We start from the raw sequence: 13,534 nt of genomic DNA, 5'->3' as shown, positions 1-13,534 counted from the left end.
TTTCTTTTGTGAGCTTCTCTTTCCCTGCAAATGATGAAACAGAAGCTCATGAAAGAAAAAGATCTCACCTCTTGCCCCACTGCCGGTGTTGGGATACCCCCAAGTCCAGCCGGTCTTTGGGTCTCTGCTGCATATGTGTGCATGCGTGCATGCATGTCTGCGCATCTGCGCACAACTTTCAGTTTGGACATGCACACACGCAGTTTGGGTACTTGGTGCCTAAAAGGTTCACAGTCCCTGTTCTCCCTGGAAGTTGTGTTTGTGTCAGCCGATTTCCTCCACCATATTTTTTGTGTGCGTGTATCTCACAATTCCCACAGGCTGAACCGCTGTGGCCTCTCCCCCTCTGCCTGCAAAGCCCTGGCAACCGTTGCGATGACCAATGCAAGGCTGAGCAGTCTGGACTTGGGTGAAAACCCCCTGGAGGATTCCGGGGTCTCCTCCTTGTGTGAATGGCTGCTTCAGCCCACCTGCCCACTCCAGAGCCTCAGGTGAGCAGCCTTACTCCCCCCGGCCCCCCAAGGTCTCATTCCCTCATCCCACACCACCTCATTATGTGTCCCCCAGCCCTTTAATTTTACATCTACCTACCTACCTATCTCTCCATCCATCCATCCATCCATCTATTCATCCATCCTCCATCTCCCCCTATCTGTATGTGTGTGTGTGTGTGTGTGTGTATCTACCCACCTACCTATCTATCTATCCATCCAACCATCCATCTCTTATCATCTCTCTCTCTATCCATCAGTCCATCCGTCGATCCATCTATTCATCCATCCTCCATCTGTGTGTGTGTGTGTGTGTGTGTACCTATCCATCCAACTATCCTTCACTATCATCTCTCTCTCTCTATCCATCAATCCATCTATTCATCCATCCTCCATCTCTATGTATGTATGTGTGTATCTATCCATCTATCATCTATCTATCTATCTATCTATCTATCTATCTATCTATCTATCTATCTATCCATCTCCATCCATCCATCCATCCAATATCTATATTGTGTGTGTGTGTTTGTGTGTCTGCACACCTGTATCTGTATGTATCTATACATCTCTATCAACCAATCAATCCTCTTAAGGCTGTCAGGAAAAGATTGGGCAACATTTGTCTGGGATAGTAGAAGGACTTTGGCAAAGAGGATTAGGGAGCTGGAGACTAAAACATATGAAGAACCGTTGCAGGAACTGGGTATGTCTAGTTTAATAGAAAGAAGGACCAGGGGAGAAATGATAGAAGTCTTCCAATATCTCAGGGGTTGCCACAAAGAAGAGGGAGTCAAGCTAGTCTCCAAAGCACCTGAGGGCAGGAGAAGAAACAATGGGTGGAAACTAATCCAGGAGAGAAGCAACCTGGAACTAAGGAGAAATTTCCTAACAATGAGAACAATTAATCAGTGGAACAGAAGTTGCCTCCAGAAGTTGTGAATGCCCCAACACTGGAAATCTTTAAGATGTTGGATAGCCATTTGCCTGAAACGGTATAGGGTTTCCTGCCTAGGCAGGGGGTTGGACTAGAAGACCTCCAAGGTCCCTTCCAACTCTGCCATTGTATTGTATTATATAAGGGGATGGAGGATAAGACTTCCAGGGGTCCCTTCCAGCCCTGGGAGTCTATGATTCTATAATCCCGGTGCAAATCCTTCACCCCACCCCCCTCTCCAAGTCCTGGAATCCAGCTCTTCCCTCCTGGAACTCAACCTGGGGCTGAACTCCCTGGCGGACGGGGGAGCAAAGCTGCTGTGCCGAGGGCTGAAGTCCCTGTCTTCCCCGCTACAGGGACTCATGTAAGTGTCCTGGATCACTTTCCATCGGTTGCTTCTTGTCCTGCCTTCGGATTCCTTGGACAAGGGGTTGACTCCGATGGCAATCTGGAATTCTGGGAGGGCTGGAACTCCATCCATCATCCCAGGGGTGGGTTTCAATTTTTTTTTACTACCGGTTCAGTGGGTGTGGCTAGATGGGGGAGCACGTGACTGAGGTAGGTGTGGCCAACTTGACGTCACTCACACACACTCAGTCATATGACCCCCTCACCAAGCCACGCCCACCAAAATGGAGGCACAAATTTTTGACTGGGAGGAGAGGGCTCCAGCCTCGCCAAAGCTGAGGGAGGGCCCCATTTTTAGGAAACCTGACATTGTGTTGTTTGGACACATCTGGTGATACCATGAATGGAAAGTGTCAGGGCACAGCAGAGGGGGCCCCTGTGTTCCTTGTTGTCCACCAGCTCATATCCCAAACGACCAGCCCACTTTCTGGCCAGATGAATAAAGGATTCACCTCCTAGCTAGATCTGTCTGGAAACATCACGGGGGATTTCCCAATCTCCCAAGCATGATGGGCCCACGGGTGTCCTTGCCTTCCATTGCAGCTTACACTCCTGCGGTCTGACCGCCGGTGCCTGTGGAGACCTGGCCTCTGTCTTGGAAATCAGCGATATCCTCTTGGAGCTGAAACTGGGGGATAACAGCCTGGGAGATGAAGGGGTCAGGCAGCTATGCCAAGGATTAAGACAAAGACACTGCAAGCTTCAAAAGTTAATGTAAGTGTGCAGTTCTCCCGGGGACCCGGGAAAATAGTTCGACCTCGTTGTCTTTGTAGGAGCCCCTCAAATATCGGAATACTACTATTAATATGAATCATCATCATCACCTTCTTTTTAACGACACCATAATCCCCTGTGGGGTGGAGTCTAGGCAACTGAATGGAACTGTGTGTTTAGTGGCTGGATGCTCTGCCTGTTGCCAATGTGGAGTTTTGTTCAGCAAATATATTCTCATTGTGGCCAGAGAGAGAGAAATATCTGCCTCTACCTAGTGTAGAGGCTTCCTGAGACAATAAAAATCACACGCTCAGTCCCAAAAACCCTCTTTTTATTTAGACGGCTGCAAATTATGTTCATTCCCAGACCGTAATGATTCACAGTCTGTGAAGAGTCCTACGGAAGTCTGCCACAGTCTTTTGGGACAATGCTGATAAGCACCCACCTTTATCTCCCTTGAACCGCTGCCAGAAACCTAACTGCCAATCAGTTTTGCAAGGCCAAACAGAGCACAGAGTCAAACGGAGCATCTCAGAGCTTGAACCGACCAGAACGAACAAACTTGCTTCCTGCAAAGGCTCACATCCCTTTGCTCCTCTTTTATGCCTTATCGGAGGGGCCAATCATCTCCAAGCCTTACTCTCGAGTCTCCCCTTTTTGTCTTAAGTACTCTTGCCTTCTGACAGCTCTGCGCATGCGCACAAGTGGGAACAGGCTCCCATTGTTCCTCTGCCTCACTGATGCCAGACTCTGGAGGCAGCACAAAACTGCCCCTGTGATTTGGAGAATAGCCGACCGCCAAAACCCTGCAGCTGCTGATGAGCAGAGATTTGCAAGCCAATTTTTGTCCTGGAGAGTCTCCCAATTCTGACGCTTGGATTTGTTTCTTCTCTTTCCAGAATTACAATGAAATCGTTCAACCGAAATATGAAGGGGAAATTGCAGGCAGCTTGTGCGAGGCATCCTGGTTTAATTCTGACTTCCTACTATCCTCCAGATTTCCCCCCCACTTCCCAGGGACTGAAGGATAAAGGTGGAGTCAGCCCCTGCTTTCCTTCTGCCGCTGAAGGCTTGGAAGCTTGGTGAGATGGGTGGTAGGTGTGGAAACCTTCAAAGTCCAGTTCAGCTCAGCTCACCTTTTGCGTTACTTGCTGCATCACAACCATACAGCTGATTCACAAGCCTGGCTATGAGGTTCTGGTGGCCCTTTGGACTTAAGAGCAAGTGGAACTTGGCCATCTGGAAGGTCTTCTCAATTGGAACCCCTCAAGAGCTTCAACTCCATCTTTCAAAATCCCCAACTCGCATGTGAGAAGAACATTTTGGTCCAGGTTTGAGCCAGGAATCGCATAAAAATGATACTAAAGTCACTGCTTGAAGAGGAAGAAGTTTATTCAACATTTAGAATAGAATAGAATAGAATAACAGAGTTGGAAGGGACCTCGGAGGTCTTCTAGTCCAATCCCCTGCCTAGGCAGGAAGCCCTACACCACTTCAGACAAATGACTGTCTAATCTCTTCTTAGAAGGTTCCAGTGTTGGAGCATTCACAACTTCTGGAGGCAGGTTGTTCCACTGATTAATTGTTCTAACTGTCAGGAAATTTCTCCTCAGTTCTAAGTTGCTTTCGCTCCTTAATTAGTTTCCACCCATTGCTTATTGTTCTACCTTCAGGTGCCTTGGAGAATAGCTTGACTCCCTCTTCTTTGGGGCAACCCCTGAGATATTGGAACACTTCTATCATGTCTCCTCTGGTCCTTCTTTTCATCAGACTAGACATGCCGAGTTCCTGCAACCGTTCTTCGTATGTTTTACCCTCCACTCCCCTAATCCTCTTTGTTGCTCTTCTCTGCACTCTTTCCAGAGTCTCCACATCTTTTCTACATTGTGGTGACCAAAGCTGAACGTCGTATTCCAAGTGTGGCCTTACCAAGGCTTTATAAAGTGGTATTAACCCTTCACGTGATCTTGATTCTCTCCCTCTGTTGATGCAGGCTAGAACTGTGTTGGCTTTTTTGGCAGCTGCTGCACAGGGCTGGCTCCTATTTAAATGGTTGTCCACTAGGACTCCAAGATCCCTCTCACAGTTACTACGGTTGAGCTACGTACCACCTATACTGGACCTGTGCATTTCGTTTTTCTTCATTTCTAACAAACATGATTAGAGGACTGGAGGCTAAAACTTGTGAAGAACAGTTGCAGGAACAGTTGCAGCAACCTAGTCTCCAAACCACAAGAAGCAGGAGAAGAAGCAACGGATCGAAACAAATCAAGGAGAGAAGCAACCTGGAACTAAGGAAAGATTTCCTGTCAATGAGAACAATTAATCCGTGGAACAACTGGCCTCCAGAAGTTAATGTGTGCTCCAACGCTGGAGCTTTTTAAGAAGGGATTGGACAGCTAGTTGTGTCTAAAATGGTGTAGGGTCGTGATGATGAACCTATGGCACACAGGCCAGAAGTGGCACAGAGCACCCTCTGTTGGCACGCGAGGCATCACCCTTGTTCAGTTCTCCTGTGCATTCGCACGAACCTCCTGCCGGCCAGTAGATCTTCGGGTTTCTTTCACACATGTGCAGGGGGCGGAGGGTATGCGTGGGGACACACACACATTGCATTTTGGGGTTTCGGGCACGCGCCCATGCAATTGCACACACGCACACTTTGGGCACTTGGTCTGGGAAAGGTTAGCCATTCTTGGTAGAGGGTCCCCTGTTTGAGCAAGGGGTTGGACTAGAAGACCTCTAAGGACCCTTCCAATTCATCTATTTTGTTATTCGAGAGCATAGAAACAGCCCTTGGAGTAGCAACAATTTTGGGTATAGAGGTTGGTAATATTTATAAGAACGACAGTCCTTGGCGAGATGTGCGTAAACGTGCCCTTTGCAATATTTAATTTGGTGGACATGTAGCTCCAGTAGGGATGCCCTTAGCTTAATTTGCAAATATTTTTCTTTGGTGTGTGTCTATATGCGGATTCTGGCGTGCCACATCTGTACGATCATGGAAATTCATATTATAAAGGATTTCCTCTTTTTGCTATAATTTGCATGATTTAATCAATTCCAGCCTGGCTGTCAATTATCAACTAAAATGAGCATTTTCAACCTTATATTGCCTTTGCAATATACCATATTTTTGGACTATAAGACGCACCTTTTTGTCTCCTCAAAGGGGGTGAAAATGCCTGTGCGTCTTATAGATGGAATATTGCTGAAGCCCTGCCCGCCCACCGGACATTTTTTGGGCTCTGCACACCCTGTTTTTAGGTCTGTTTTTGAGGCTTTTTTCTGCACATTATTGAGGCTTTTTTTAATTCTTTTTTTGGAAAAAATGGCCCAAAAAGCCTTTAAAATGCCCCCCCCCAAAAGTCTTGAAAATGGGTAGGAAAAAAGATGGCAAAGGGCCAAAAAGGCTCCCCCGAAAGGGATGAAACTGCAGCTCACAGAGGCCAAAAATCTTTTTTTGTTGTTTTCCTCTTCTAAATTTAGGTGCGTGTCATAATCAGAAAAATATGGTAGTTCCTGAAGAGTTGCTGGGTCACCGCCAAAGACTGTCCTGTGAGCCACAGTGGCACAGTGGTTAGAGTGCAGTATTGCAAGCTACTTCTGCTTACTGCTGGCTGCCTGAAATTAGGCAGTTTGAATCTCACCAGGCTCAAAGTTGACTCAGCTTTTCATCCTTCCAAGGTCATTAAAATGGAAATCCAAATTGTTGGGGTATTTTTTTTTTTGGTATTTTATTTGGATTTATAGGCCGCCCTTTTCCCTGAGGGGACTCAGGGCGGCTTACAATCATTAGGGAGGGGGTGCAATTCAAAACAAACAATATGTGAACAAAATAAATAAAGTAATAAAAACACAACTTGCATTCAACATTCAACATTCGGGTGGGGCAAATTAGAGACTTATCCCCAGGCCTGTTGGGATAGCCAGGTCTTAAGGGCTGCGCGGAAGGCCTGGACGGTGGTGAGGGTGCGTATCTCGACGGGGAGATCGTTCCACAGGGTCGGAGCTGCAACAGAAAAGGCTCTCCTCCGTGTAGTCGCCAGTCGACATTGACTGGCGGATGGAATTCGGAGGAGGCCCAGTCTGTGCAATCTTATTGGTCGGAGGGAGGTAATCGGCAGAAGGCGGTCTCTCAAGTACTCAATATGACCACTCTGTAAACTGCTTAGAGAGGTAAGGTGACCAGACGTCCCGCTTTTGGCAGGACACACCCGCTTTCCAATGCATTTTCCCGCGTACCGCACGCTTTTTTAAAAAGCACGCTTTTTTTGGCGCTCGCAGCTCCCGCCCATCAGCTGCTAGCTTGCTGGGCTGGCTCATCGTTCTGTTCTCTATCCTACCAGATGCTTTTAGCCTTTTACCTCCTACAAATTTAAGCCAGCCCAGCCTGCCGCTCTCTGATTGGATTGGCCTGGACTCCAGCCAATCAGTGAGCTGGCTGGGATGGGAAATTTTCAGCACGCCTGCGCGAGTCTCCATTTCCTTTCGCCAAAAGACGAAAGAGGTTGCAGCTGCGCTGACTGGTGAGTAATCTAATTCTAATCGAATTTTCCGCTCGCCGAGGCAGGAGGAGAGGGTGGGGGCAGCTGCAGCCGCCCGCAGAGAAGTTCCTCTCGCTTCCGGGGCTCCCGCCGCCCGGCAGAAGCCCCTGAAGCACGTGGAAGTTCTCTGCGGGCGGCTGCAGCTGCCCCCACGCTCTCGGAAGCAGCGATCCCATTCACAAAGAGGCAGGAGGAGAGGTGGGGAACGCGGAGTCCGTTCGTGAATCAAAATGGATCGCCGCGGCAGGAGGAGAGGTTGAGGCGCTGCCAGCCGCCCGCAGACAATTTCCTCCACTTCCGGGGCTCCCGCTGCCCGGCAGAAGCCCCTGAACCACTTGGAAGTTGTCTGCGGGCAGCTGGCAGCGCCCCAACCTCTCCTCCTGCCGCGGAGTCTGTTCGTGAATCAAAATGGATCCGCGCGGCAGGAGGAGAGGTTGGGGCGCTGCCAGCCACCCGCAGACAATTTCCTCCACTTCCGGGGCTCCCGCCGCCCGGCAGAAGCCCCTGAACCGCGTGGAAGTTATCTGCGGGCGGCGTCCGTTCGTGATTGGGATCGATCCCCGGGGCTTCTGCCGGGCGGCAGGATCGCAGCCTCTCGCTTCCGGGGCTTCCTCCCACTTCCGGGGGTCCCGCCGCCCGGCAGAAGCCCCTGAACCGCGTGGAAGTTATCTGTGGGCGGCGTCCGTTCGTGATTGGGATCGATCGCCGCCTCTGAGAGAGAACACTATTTACCTAAATGTGCATATACAGTTTAGTATTTTAGCATTTATTTTTGAAAAAAATCAAACTCCTAAATCATGGTGTATAGCTTATTGCTCCTATCTTGGACATATTTTTTCTGATCAAACATTTGTGTTTACTGGGGTGGTGCATAAAGCTGAAAAGAGTTATTGTTTGTAATTTTTCTACATTATTTTGCTCTGAAAGAAGAGTTTTATTCTTGGGGATAGATATTGATGGAGATTACTTGTGCCATTAGGAATTGTTGCAAAGAAAAGATAAAGAATCTTATGGTGTGATATTGGTGAATTTTTTAAAAAAATAGTCTGTGTTGTCTTTCTGTCCCAAATAGTTAAATATAATTTCATTATGAACATCTGCAGGGTTTATGGGATTCCCATAATATGGGAGAGTCATGCCTTTCTAGATCATATTTGCCCATTTGTAGTTTTCTGTCTCATCTGTGAAATTCACAACCTTTTATTTGTTATGTTCTGAATTTTTCTCTTTTTAGAAAGTGATAAGAAATCTACCTGCAATTTAATCTTGACCAGACATCCTGACTTTTAAGAAGTCACTGACATGCCAGTTTTAAAATTGTTTTTTTTCTTGATAGTTAAGGTCAAAAATTTAAACTTGCTGTCACAACTTTGAGCAGGGTGTGAGATTGTTGATGTCCATTTTACTGTCTTTCAATAACTTCTGTATAATGTTCCAATCAAGCCTCAAATTAAGATGTTACCAACTAGTATGTGAACTACTGGAAAGATTGTGTGTCTATAGTCTGAGTTAAGAGTAAGAGTTTCATTTCATGCATCAGAAGGCTGTATAGTGTAGAGAGAAAAATATGTTCAAAACATTACAGTTGTATGTGTTAGCCGCCTGAATCTTGGTTGAGTTTTTAAATTAATAATAAATATTATAGCAATAAAATTGCAAGTTCATGTAGAATGCCTACTTAGCACTCTATTGAACTATTGTTCAAGATAATTCGATAGAAAAAAATGTCCGTAGCTCAGGGTTGAACTGGGTGGTCTTGCTGCCCTCTGAAAACAGCCAATCACAGAGAATATCAAGGACCCACAAATTCCGTATCTCTGGATTAAAGAACCAAGCCAAAAAGAGGAACTTCTGAAACAAATACAATCTATTGTATTCTATATTACTGTCTTTGTTTTAAAAAATTTCTCTCAGGATCCCAAAATGGTGTTTGTTTGTATGGGTTATATTTATCAATATGTATTGCATTAAATATTGAAATCTAAGTATTCACTGCTACTGTGGATTCTCACAATTGTTTGATGGGATTTCAACATAGGCTGGCAAATTTGAATTTTGAGTACCCTTGATTGGGTCTGACCCTCTGGACTCCAAGGAGAGATTTTAAGAAACACTGATTTCTTTTCCCAGGTAATATGTAATAGGTTGCCACTGCAAGTGTATTTGAAAAAGATAGCTTACTCTATGGTGTTGTTTTTTTATTTTTATACTGGAATTCTTCATGAAAAAATCCAAAAGGATTTACAAAAGAATAATAAAATATCTCTTCAAGAAAACAATAAAACTAACAGTGTCAGTGAAGATAATATAGAAAAAGCAAGGCATAATTCATTTTTAAAAAGCAGTCTAAGAGGGAGGTTGTCCTGAAGCACATGTTACTCTAGAATTGCCTTGGGTGAACAGGCTTGATTTCAGCTGTTCAAACAAACCAATGTGTAGAAAACAGCTACACATTTCCTAATTTATTATTAAATAATTTGTATTCTATCAGGGGCTTTCAGCAGTTTACAGCAACAAAAATGCCAAATAAAATTATATTATTATAAAATCATTGTAACAATTCCACAAAAACAATAAAAAGAAAATCGGAGACTTCCTGTGGGAGGAGCCTGTCGCCGAGGAGCTCAACGGAGCCCCTCTTAAAGTTCTGGTTTGTATATCTAATTAAGATCAATAGATATCATCCCTTTCTGGCAGAAAGGGACAGGCAGAAGCTCAGGTGTTAGGATTTATTCGTAGTTCACAGCCCTTTTCCTTTTTTTTTGGGCTGCGAACAGAGAATAGTTCCAGCGTAACTGAGCTCTTATCTCCAGCCAGTTCTTCGCAGCTGCCTTTTTGCAGCCCTAGACAGCCGACTCCCACACTCAGGACAATGATAAATTGTTTTTAAGATAATACGAGCGGGTCTCACTTCTGTGATGTGTTTTTTTTTTTTTAACTATCTAAACACCAGCCTTGTTCTTCCTTTGAACTTCTCTGCGCAATTGGGATACAAAATGGCGTTTTTACTGTGTTGGTGATTGATGACGTAATTAACTGGCTTTATTTCCCCGGAGACCGCTACTCATTAATGAGCAAAATCTACAAATAATTTATGGAGAATTGACCAGCTGAAGACACTGTTTATCTGTCTATTCTCAGATTTTATCTATAATGTCTCCCAGGTCTAAACAGGCAAAAAAATCCTCCCCCCTCGTGCTTAAAGAACTTGTTACCAAATCGCTGCCTTTGTCTCCTACGCCATCTACTGGAGATTCTTTGACACAGGAGCTTCTCTTTCAAATAATTAATGACTTTAGAAAAGAAATTAAAGAATTTGTGTTGGATTTATGCGATAAAATACAGACCAAAATTGCCCAGATAAATGCGAATATGTTTGAAGTCACGTCTACTTTAACAGATTATATTGAAGAAATGGAGACGAAATTGGAAACTTTGGAGGGGGCTAATTTTAATTTGACTTCTAATATCCAAGCATTACAACAAGAGATTACAGATACTCAAACACAACTTACAATGATAAATTATAACAGAAAGGCGTCTGCAATAAGAGTTAGAGGACTGCCCGAAAAGAAAGGAGAGAACTTGAAACAGACGTTTGTAGAAGCTTTCAGCCAAGCGGTGGGAGGTCCGGGACTCAATTTTGATTGGAATATTCGAAAAATCTATCGCCAGAATTCGCGTGTAGCAGAGCAACGACAGCTTCCAAGAGACATAATTATATACTTTTTCACAAGAGAATCCAGAAATGCGATTACTCAAAAATTTTACAATAACAGACTACGAATCGATGGCCATGATTTGTTTGTCTTTAAAGAGATCCCGCTCCAGATGCTGCAAGCAAGGAGAGGTTATACTTTTTTAACCCAAGAACTTAGAAATCGTCAAATAAAGTATAAATGGGAAGCTCCAGTTGGAATCACAGTTACATTTGAAAATCAAAGATTTCGTATTAATTCTGTTTCGGAAGCTCGGGACTTTTATTATAAAACTCTGAAGGCGGGGCTTCTTGACTCACTTGGAAACGCGGAAGGACAAGGTGAAGGAAAGATAAGCAGCAAGTCACTTGGTTACAAGAAGGAGGGAGTTGTTCTCCCCCTACTGGAGAGGCAGAAGAGCGGAAACTGAGGATTCAGTCATATTCTCAAAGCAGCGGGACACGTGGTTATAAGGCAGAGGGTTGCCTTTTCTTTCTGGAAGGGCAGAAGAGTAAAGAATATAGACCCAGCGACGTCTTTAAAATACTTTCTAAGCTTTTGGACTGATTAAAACTTTAGGATTTCTGTTTGGTATGAAATGGCAAAGCTGTGTACTGATGAGGAATGGAAAGAAGCATTGCTTATTCTAGACAGATATTATACGGGACTTTTACAAGACTTATTTGAATTTCAATCCAAACTGCGCATGAAGTGTTTTCTGTGAGGAAAGCGGGGACTAAGATTTATTTGAATTGCGGTTTGGGATGAACGGAGTTGGGAAGAGTGGGGCAGAAAGGAAGGTGGAGCGGGATATTGATGAAGGGATCTTGGGATTGAACGAACTGGTATGGATTTTGGGCACACATTTTACGAATTTACATGTTTGAAGTATAACATAAAAAGCTCAGGATTTTAAAGTGAAGAACGAGATCCTAATCTTATGCAATTTGGGCTTGGGAGGAATGGAGACGTGAAACGAAGGATAGGAAGATGAGTAGCGAAAGCATGAAGATAAACTGATTTTTGTATAAACTAATATTTGAATATAAGGTTAAGAAAGGCTATCTGGAGAGTCTACAGGAAGATGGGGGTAAATATCAAAGAAGTAAGGGACGAGGACAAAATATAAATGGAATGATTCACACTGTTTAAATTTTAAGAATGATGGGAGGCTGAGCATAATGCAAAAGATTTTTCAATTTTTTTTTATTTACTTTTTTGTTTTTCTTTTTTTTCTTTTTCGGAGTGTTTTTTTATTTTATTTTCATTATTATTGTTAATAAGATATTTTGAAGGTGAATGGTACTGAACTATGCCGGGTGTGTGACCTGGGAAGTCGGAGGGGGTTAGGGAGGGGGGTTCATTGGGGGTGGGTGGGTGGGTGGAGATATAGTTTCAATATATAGAATAAGAAGAATACACTTGTATACTGTTGTTCCTTATCTTTTCTTTTTATTTTTCTCTTTTTTTTCTTATTGCTTTTTTCCTTTCTTTTTTCTTTTTGGCGTAAGGAATAGAGAAATGCACCATAGTGAGAAGTAGAGGAAAGGAAGAGGGAGAAGTAAGGAGGGAGGAAGAGGGGAATGTAAGGAGGATGAGAGGGGAAGGAGGGTGAGGAAGGCGAGAAAGGAAGATAGGAGGGGAAAGGGAAGTAGGAGGGGTGATCGTTGGAGGGAGAAAGGAAAGTTGGAGGGGGAGAAGAAGGGGTGTATGAAAGTGATAGGTTGGGTTTATGAGTTGTGTTTAGGTTGGGGTTTTTTTTTTCTTCTTACTATTATATTATTATTATTGCAAATATCCCGTATATAAGTGAATGTACAAAATTGAAAATGAAAATGAATAAAACATTTAATATGATAAAAAGAAAATCCAGTGATAAAACCATATTAAATCCCAATGGCTCTAGATTCTAGAAGACAGAATAATTTGTACAGCCTTCCTGAATGGACAGCAGGTTAGGGCTCCCTGCTCTGGAGGAGGTTTCCAAAGGATGGGCACCAGCTGAGACCTTCCTCCTGAGAAAGCCCTACCTTTGTCATGAATGGGATTACTAGCAGGGCCTCCCCAGAAGATATTTAAAGCTCTGGTAAGATAGCTTTGAGGGGGGTGGTCTTTAAATATTTGGACTTTAAGCTGATTTTGGAAAATCTGTAAATTTGAAAGCACAAAAAATGCTATTGGCTTGTTTCCAGATGAGTCATTTACTGTAAGGAGTATAGGCTCAATGTATTTTAAAATAATATGTTATTTATTGTGCATATGATTTTTTAAAATAGTGGTATTCTGTGTTGATTCTTTTTTTAAATTGTCTTAGACTATTTAAAAAAAGATTCTATCCAAAATAAATTGAAACAAGCCATTTTAAAAATTTCTATGCACAATACTTTGAAATGGACTCAGGAGTCATGATTGACACTGAGTGAATTTGCACTTTTAATAATCAGGAAGATACAATGGCATTGAAAAAAGTGACTGATGACCATTTTTCACACTTAGCGACCATTGCGACCATTTTTCACACTTAGCGGCCGTTGCAGCATCCTCATGGTCACGTGATCAAAATTTTGTTTGGCAACAGATTCGTATTTATGCTGGTTTCAGTGTCCTGGGGTGACCTTTTGACAAAAAATTTTTTTTTAATCAAGCGCCCCCCCCCCCCCCCCCCCGGTCAAGGGCGTCCCTCTTTTCCAATCTGAAAATCTGGTCACCTTATAGAGGGCTGTAAAGCAATGAAAAGTG

The sequence above is a fragment of the Thamnophis elegans genome, chromosome 1 (genome assembly GCF_009769535.1).
Source record: "Thamnophis elegans isolate rThaEle1 chromosome 1, rThaEle1.pri, whole genome shotgun sequence".
Lineage (NCBI taxonomy): Eukaryota > Metazoa > Chordata > Lepidosauria > Squamata > Colubridae > Thamnophis > Thamnophis elegans.
The sequence above is the reverse complement of the archived record's forward strand: the minus strand, read 5'-3'. Positions refer to the sequence as shown.